The 6,908-nt window shown below is 49.5% G+C and overlaps 1 non-coding gene across 1 annotated transcript; it reads right to left on the reverse strand.

Annotated features, from left to right (window-relative positions):
• Window positions 1-1,335: 1,335 nt before the first annotated feature.
• Window positions 1,336-1,408, reverse strand: Trnar-ucu. The gene has a single exon. It is a non-coding gene; the product is annotated as a tRNA-Arg (tRNA).
• Between the last annotated feature and the right edge of the window lie 5,500 nt (window positions 1,409-6,908).

Raw genomic sequence — 6,908 nt, forward strand, 5'->3', positions numbered from 1 at the left:
TTTGACCTATTTTCCTCCTGTGAAAGATCAATTTCATCCAACACAGACAGGTATCGTTCCAGGTCATCTTCTAATACTTTTATCAACTTGTCACGAATATAGCTGGGTAATCGTAATTTTAATATTCGGATAACATCCCGTGTTGATATTGGTTCATCCCAATATCGGGTTTTATTAAGGTATTTCTCAAAATACTTATGAAGTGTGCCTTGTTTCTGGTTATAAATTTGTGGGCAATACAATTCAGTTCTCAATCTTTCCTGAACTGCTTTCGACCAGTATCGCTCCAAAAAATGTTTCTCAAACTGCGGTACACTGTGGCAATTATCTATGACTTCATTTGCCCATAGGGCAGCGTCACCTTGAACGTGTGCGATTATGAACTGTATTTTCTGCCGTTCATTCGAGGCAGTCGACAGCACATTACGGAATCCTTTGACAAAAATTACTGGATGTATGGTTTCCTTTTCGGCGTTAAACACCTGGAATTGTCGCTGTTTGATTAAGCTTTCATCCATGTTGTTTACGGAATAGGGGGAGGCTGCCCCACCTGATTATGAATCGGCAAGCTTCCCTGTACTGGTACATTCTCTCTGTCCGAATTATTGGTTTGTTGATACGGACTGTGCATACTATATTAATTATCAACAGGTTCCCGATGGGCGTGCCACAATTGCTGCATTTACCCGCTTTCGTTGGCGCACACTGAAATCCAGATTTTCTTCGCATGGCTTCCTGCTGCCATAGCGGTATTTGCATTTTATATTTCGGTTCGCTTTTTTGACCTGCGAGTGGTAGCGTTTCGATAGCAGTTTGTTTGCCTACCGCTGCTCCGCTAATTGCTTGTTGCATTGCAGCCTGTACCATGCTTTCTACTTATTCGGAACTCTGGTTTTCCTTTTCGTTTAACAAGTCTTGGAACTCCTTTACGACCTTTTTTTTGTCGTTTAAATTTTGTTCTATTGTCTCACGGGAACTAGGTTGCACATGGCGGGTTCACTTGTCAAAAGCAAAACTAACTGTAGCCTGGCGACGAATAACCTGAGACGACATTTTCAAACGACGCGGTCGAAACCGCTACACAAAAACACTTAAATAAGTACAGCGAGTGACACAAAGGACGAAACAACGACGAGAAAACACGCACAGAAGATTCAACGCAAAACGTAAACAAACGACATTCCACTACACGTAACGCTACGGCGGAGCGGAAGACTAAGCACGTCCACATTGCACGGCGTCTCAAGTGGAACTGCGTGCGCCTTTTGAAGACGCTTGTGGTTACCCATATGTCAATACCCATCTCGCGATTGGCACATATTTTTAAAAACTGCACGTCCCTTGTGGGGATCGAACCCACGACCTTTGGATTAGAAGTCCAACGCGCTATCCTCTGCGCCAAAGGAACGCTATGCAAATGGTGAGCTCAACTGTAAATGATTCAGCAAGACATGACCCGTGCTACATGTCTCGCGTCACTTTTCTGATTTGGCGTTGTCATTGGATGTGTTCTTCAAGACTTTGATGTCCATTCTAACTGTTAGGCTAACTTTCATCGTTCTCTGAAGTAATTAGATCAAAGACTCATTATTTATGCTAGAGACACCATACAGCGATCCGTACCGCTTTGTTTACCATGGCCCTACTGATTGAAACACCTGCGTATTGACAGAGTTGCTCTGTACAATCGTAGTAACACAGTCCAGCTATTAGATTCGCTCACGTTAGCACATTTACCAGGGAGGTTAGCTGCGTCACCTCCCTAGCAATCTCTCTCGCCGTCAGTTATAGGCGGGAATCATACTTAATGTAGTTTTCTGCAAGCGTCAGTCGACATCAGATGTCTCTGTCTGGTCTTCTCCCTTCGGCAAGCTCCTTGTGCGGAAGCGAAAATTGCCGCCGTTTCTATAGATACAGAGTGTCATTATTTAATGGGAGCAGTTCAGGCACCATGGCAAAATATCTCATTGTGAAACTGTCTAATTTTCTCACTTGTGGCCGAGATAAGTGAAACCCTCTCAGCTTGGGCTGGAAGAATTAAAGATCATGACTGGGATTACATACATTGTCTCTTGAAGTAATACAAAATTATTTCACTCTTCATTGTATTTGTTTCTGTACAAAATGTGCGTTCTATTGCTATATTTCTATCTGTAGGTCAAAACTGGGTATTGAAAGATAATTTCGTGAACAGGCTCGTGAATATATGGTTCCGTTTTTACAGCATTTACATATAACAGCGTCATGGATAACAGATCTTCGAGAATTTTGCTTGTAATGTGTAAGGTTAACATACTTCACAGTAGAACTGAGGTCACAACAATTTTCACCTTTTGAAGACGCTTGTGGTTACCCATATGTTAATACCCATCTTGTGAATGGCAGATATTTTTAATTATTGCACGTCCTTTGTGGGGATCGAACCCACGACCTTTGGATTTTTAGTTATGGGTACCTGGAGACAAGGCGGGTAGGGGTCGGAACCCGAGGCCTGGCCGCGATGTCTCCCCCCTCCCGTCCCTGAATCACTCCCTCAAAGTAGTTTTTTGATTTACTTTTATTTTATTTCATTATTATTGTTTTATTGTTTTTCATTTTTACCAGGAACAGGGTAAATGAACAAAGGATCTTTATTGGTACAAACTTAAATACAACAGAAATGCCATCCTTCCGGCGAAAATAACGCAAGACAGTACACCCCTACAAGGCGAGCAAGTTTTTTTTTGGTATGAACAAGGTGTAGGGAAAAAGAATAATAATACTGATGTAAGCTAAGAGGTGTGAAGCAATATACAGTGGAGTGGGGGAAAACCAGTGTGTTCTGGTTTAGTACATAAAAGAAAGGAGGCGCGTGTCCATGCACCTACTCCACTGTGGGTTACAATATAGAAAGTAGCGCGGGGAGTCTCAGATGTCGGTAGGGGGGGGGGGGCGAGAGTGTTGTCGGCGTGGGGCACCATCCAACTGAGCGGGGGTGACGTAAAGATCGCATGTAGGTAATTGGCGAAGAAGGCGCGGTAGCGCGGTCGGTGTTCGACTGCACTGTGGGCGGTTAGTAAGTACTGCCAGAAATCAAGGCGTGATTTGTCGCCAGCATTATACATGTAGGTGATCGTCCATCCCTTGACCCATACAATCGCGTGATTTTTGGTGGCGGGGAAATAAGTATCCTCAGGATGGATAAAAGTCCATGGGCCAATCGAGTCCGTCGGAACGCGGAGGTAACAGGCAACGAATTGTTGGGCAAGTTTCCAGACGCCACTGGTGGCAGCACAAGTCATTGATGGACATCGTCATCCATGAGGTGGCAAATGGAACGAAGTGGAGAGTCCGTTAGTCCGATGGCGTGAAGACGTTGGTTTGTGGCGAATTTTGCATTTGCGACTTGGTACCATGTTGCCCGGACGTTGGAATGAAGAAATGGCTGGTGGATATGACGCCAAACGATGGGCCACCGCTTGGACGGATGTTTCAGTTCGATATTGTTGCTGGATATGCAACGAAGCAGTGGGGTGTAAAAATCTTTAGGTTGAGGAGAACGCGTGGTCGGTAAGTGTGTGTGAGCATAACTGAAGCCGACGATGAAATCAGAAATGTGTGTCAGATGGTGCTTGATGTGTCCGACTGGTACTGGTGGTGTTATGGTCGCGGGCACAAGAATTTCCAGCAAGCTGTGTGTAAGGGAGGTGCCCCCGTGCCACTGTGTGTGCATGGTGGAAATGTACAAGGACGCCGCCCGGAGTCGCACATTGACAAGGCCGAGGCCTCCCGCTCGCGGGGGAAAGTTGAGCGTGTCGTAGCGGACCTTAAAGAGCGTACCAGCCGTAAGAAAGTATCCGAAGGCAGCCTGGAGGCTGCGTCCAATAGTTGATGGCAGCGGGAGGACCTGTGCGATGTGGACCATTCTGGACGCCACATGTTGATTGAGGTATTGGACACGCTGTGAAGAATCGAGTCGTCGGAGAAGATTTAGTCGCACCGTAGTGCGGATATTTTGAAGTGCACGCCGAAAATTGATGGCAGCGGAGCGGCGCACGGTGGAGGTGAAAATGATACCAAGGTACCGAATTTTTTGTACACACGGGAGAGGTGCTCAGTCGTCGTGTGAGAGGCCACGTCCTATGGACATCGCCGCGGATTTAGCCACATTCATGTTACTGCCCGCTGCAGTTCCGTACGTTGATATCAAATCAAGTACCGTGTGTGTTTCAACCCGTGAGCGGATCAAGAGGAGGAGGTCGTCCGCATACGCACGACATCGAAAACTGTGCTGTCGCAAAGTGAGACCAGAAAGGTGGCTCGTCAGACTCCCGATGAGTGGTTCCAGGCTTATGGCATACAGTAGGGTCGAAAGTGGGCAGCCTTGCCGTACGGAACGCCGGATCGCCACTGGTCCTGCCACACGGCCATTAACCTGAATCAGCGATTCGGCGGTGCCGTACAGGCGCCTGATGACGTCGATAAAGACTGGTGGAAAACCCATGCGGTTCATCACTGAGAACAGAAAAAGATGCCGCACTTTGTCGAATGCGCTGTCAAAATCAATGGCAACCACCGCGGCGCGGAGTCTGCACGCCGCTGCCAGTGCAATTAAATCGCGACATTCTCCCGTGGCCGTTTGTATATTAACTGAGCCGCCCGGAGTTGTCTGTTCCGGGGATAGGATGCTAGACAGGACCTTGCGGCATCGCGTTGCCAGTAGGCGTGTAAAAATTTTATAGTCTGCGTTAACCAGAGTCAGGGGACGGTAATGGGCTGTCGTCACACCTGGTGTCGGTTTGTGGACGGGTATAATAATTCCCGTGACAAAGGATGGCGGTACGGCGTTCCCCATCGTCATCAGTTCATGAAACATCGCCGTCCACCGTGACGCCATTAGTGTGAGGAAAGCGCGATAAAAGTCAATCGGCAATCCGTCGACACCAGGTGACTTTTTCAGGCCACCTTTGTTGATCGCATCGTGGACTTCGTCACGCGTAATTGGCTCCATCAGCCTGTCCTCTTCGTAGCAGGTGAGGGTGCGAGTTACGTGTGGTAAGATAGACTCCTCAGCGTGATTGGTGGCAGTCTCCTCCTGATACATTATGCGGTAGTGGTCGACAAAGGCATCGACGATTTCGGACTGGCAAGTGACGTGCTGGCCGCGACAGGTGTTGATTTCGGTGATGAGTCGTTGTCGTCGTCGTTTCCTGTTGGAGGCGATATGATGCGTGGTGGGATGTTCTTGGTCCACCGAATCTTGACATCGGGTTCGCACCATAGCCCCCTGCAGTCTACGGCGTGTCAACGTTACAATTTGTGCCTTAATCCTGCTGCGTTCCCTCTGGTTGTCGGAGGTGGGCGGTTGAGCGTCCAGGTCGCGGAGAACTGCGTAGAAGTAGTCGGTAGTGTGCCTGCGCCACGTAGCAACTTCCTTTCCATACTGAATCAAACTACGTCGAATGGCAGTTTTGGCACATTCCAGCCACCAGGTCAAGGTCGAGCAGTACTTAGATAAGTGACGTTCACATGTGGCCCATGTCTCGGTAACACGTTGAAGACATTCGGGATCATGAAGATGGGAGGTGTTTAGCTTCCACGGTGCACAACTACGCCAGACCACTTGCTTGGGGAAGAGAATGTTTCAGATGTAGGCACAGTGGTCCGAAAAGGCCAGGGGCCAGAGTTCTGCACCTTGGACTGCAGGCGTGAGTTCCTGAGACACGTAAATCCTATCAAGGCGGCTCGCGGAGTGACTCGTCTGGTAAGTATGTCCAGGTGCGACGCCGTGTCGAACTTCCCAAGTGTCACGGAGCAACAGATCTCGGACGACAAGACGCAGTTCTTTACAGGTGATGTAGTGGGGCACTTGATCTTTAGGGTGTAAAACACAATTAAAATCACCCCCAAGCAAGTAACGGTCGCAGCGTCCGAGAAAAAAAGGAGCGATTTCTTCTGAATAGAAGAGTGCCCTGGCGTGACTGCGGGTGGAGCCTGACGGAGCGTAAATGTTGATAATACGCGTCCCCATGACGGTGACGGCCATGCCTCTGGCAGATGGAAGGTAGGTGATATCGGCCACTGGAATGCCTTCTCGGGCGTAGATGGCTACGCCGCGTCCCAGGTGGTCACCAGGAGAAGGATAAGTGTTATATCCCGCGACGTCTGGAAGTGTGGCCAAGTGTACTTCCTGTAGTAGTGCGATGTCGACGTCCGACGCCCATATCATCTCTCGCAGCAGTTGAAGTTTCACGGGTGAGCTAATGGTATTAGTGTTGATCGTCGCTATTCGGTAGGTTTGGAGCCGTACCCCACCGTGGAGGGGAACTCCACCAGAGGAGGATGAAGAGGGGGGAGGCAACGGCGTGTCGTGCCGTACGCCACCTGACGGCGTTATCAGCGGCGTAACGATGCTTCCATCTGGGGTAACTCTGTCCCCAGCGTGTGGTTCGGGTCATCATCGACGTCCTCACTCCACACCATTGAAGGCGCTGTCGTTGTGATGGTCGTACGTTCCACTTTGGCCGTAGGGGTGGAGGACGTTCGGCAGTCGCAACGATGGAGTCCATTGGTTCAGGAGCACCTGGGCAAGCCTGTAGAGTAAGCATCGACAAAGCCACAGTCAGCGTCATGTTGTCGTCATTCGTATCGTCATGCAGGTTCTCCGTGGCCTCGTCTGGTCGGACGGACTCTGGAGCATCAGGGGGAGGTGATCCGTCTCGTTCCGAAACCGTACGGCGCCTCCTCTTGCACCTCTTAGGTGAACGTTGTTTGCGGGTTCGTCCCTCTGTGTCGGAAGACGGAAGGGAGTCGCGTCGCTCTGGGAGCAAGGCCGTCGCGGGAACGTCAAATGAAGGGCGTCCATATGGTCGGGCGGGTGACGGTCCGAAGTCGTCGCTGTTGGTAGTGGCGCCGGAGTAGCGTCAGGC

This window comes from Schistocerca americana, chromosome 1 (genome assembly GCF_021461395.2).
Source record: "Schistocerca americana isolate TAMUIC-IGC-003095 chromosome 1, iqSchAmer2.1, whole genome shotgun sequence".
Classification (NCBI taxonomy): domain Eukaryota; kingdom Metazoa; phylum Arthropoda; class Insecta; order Orthoptera; family Acrididae; genus Schistocerca; species Schistocerca americana.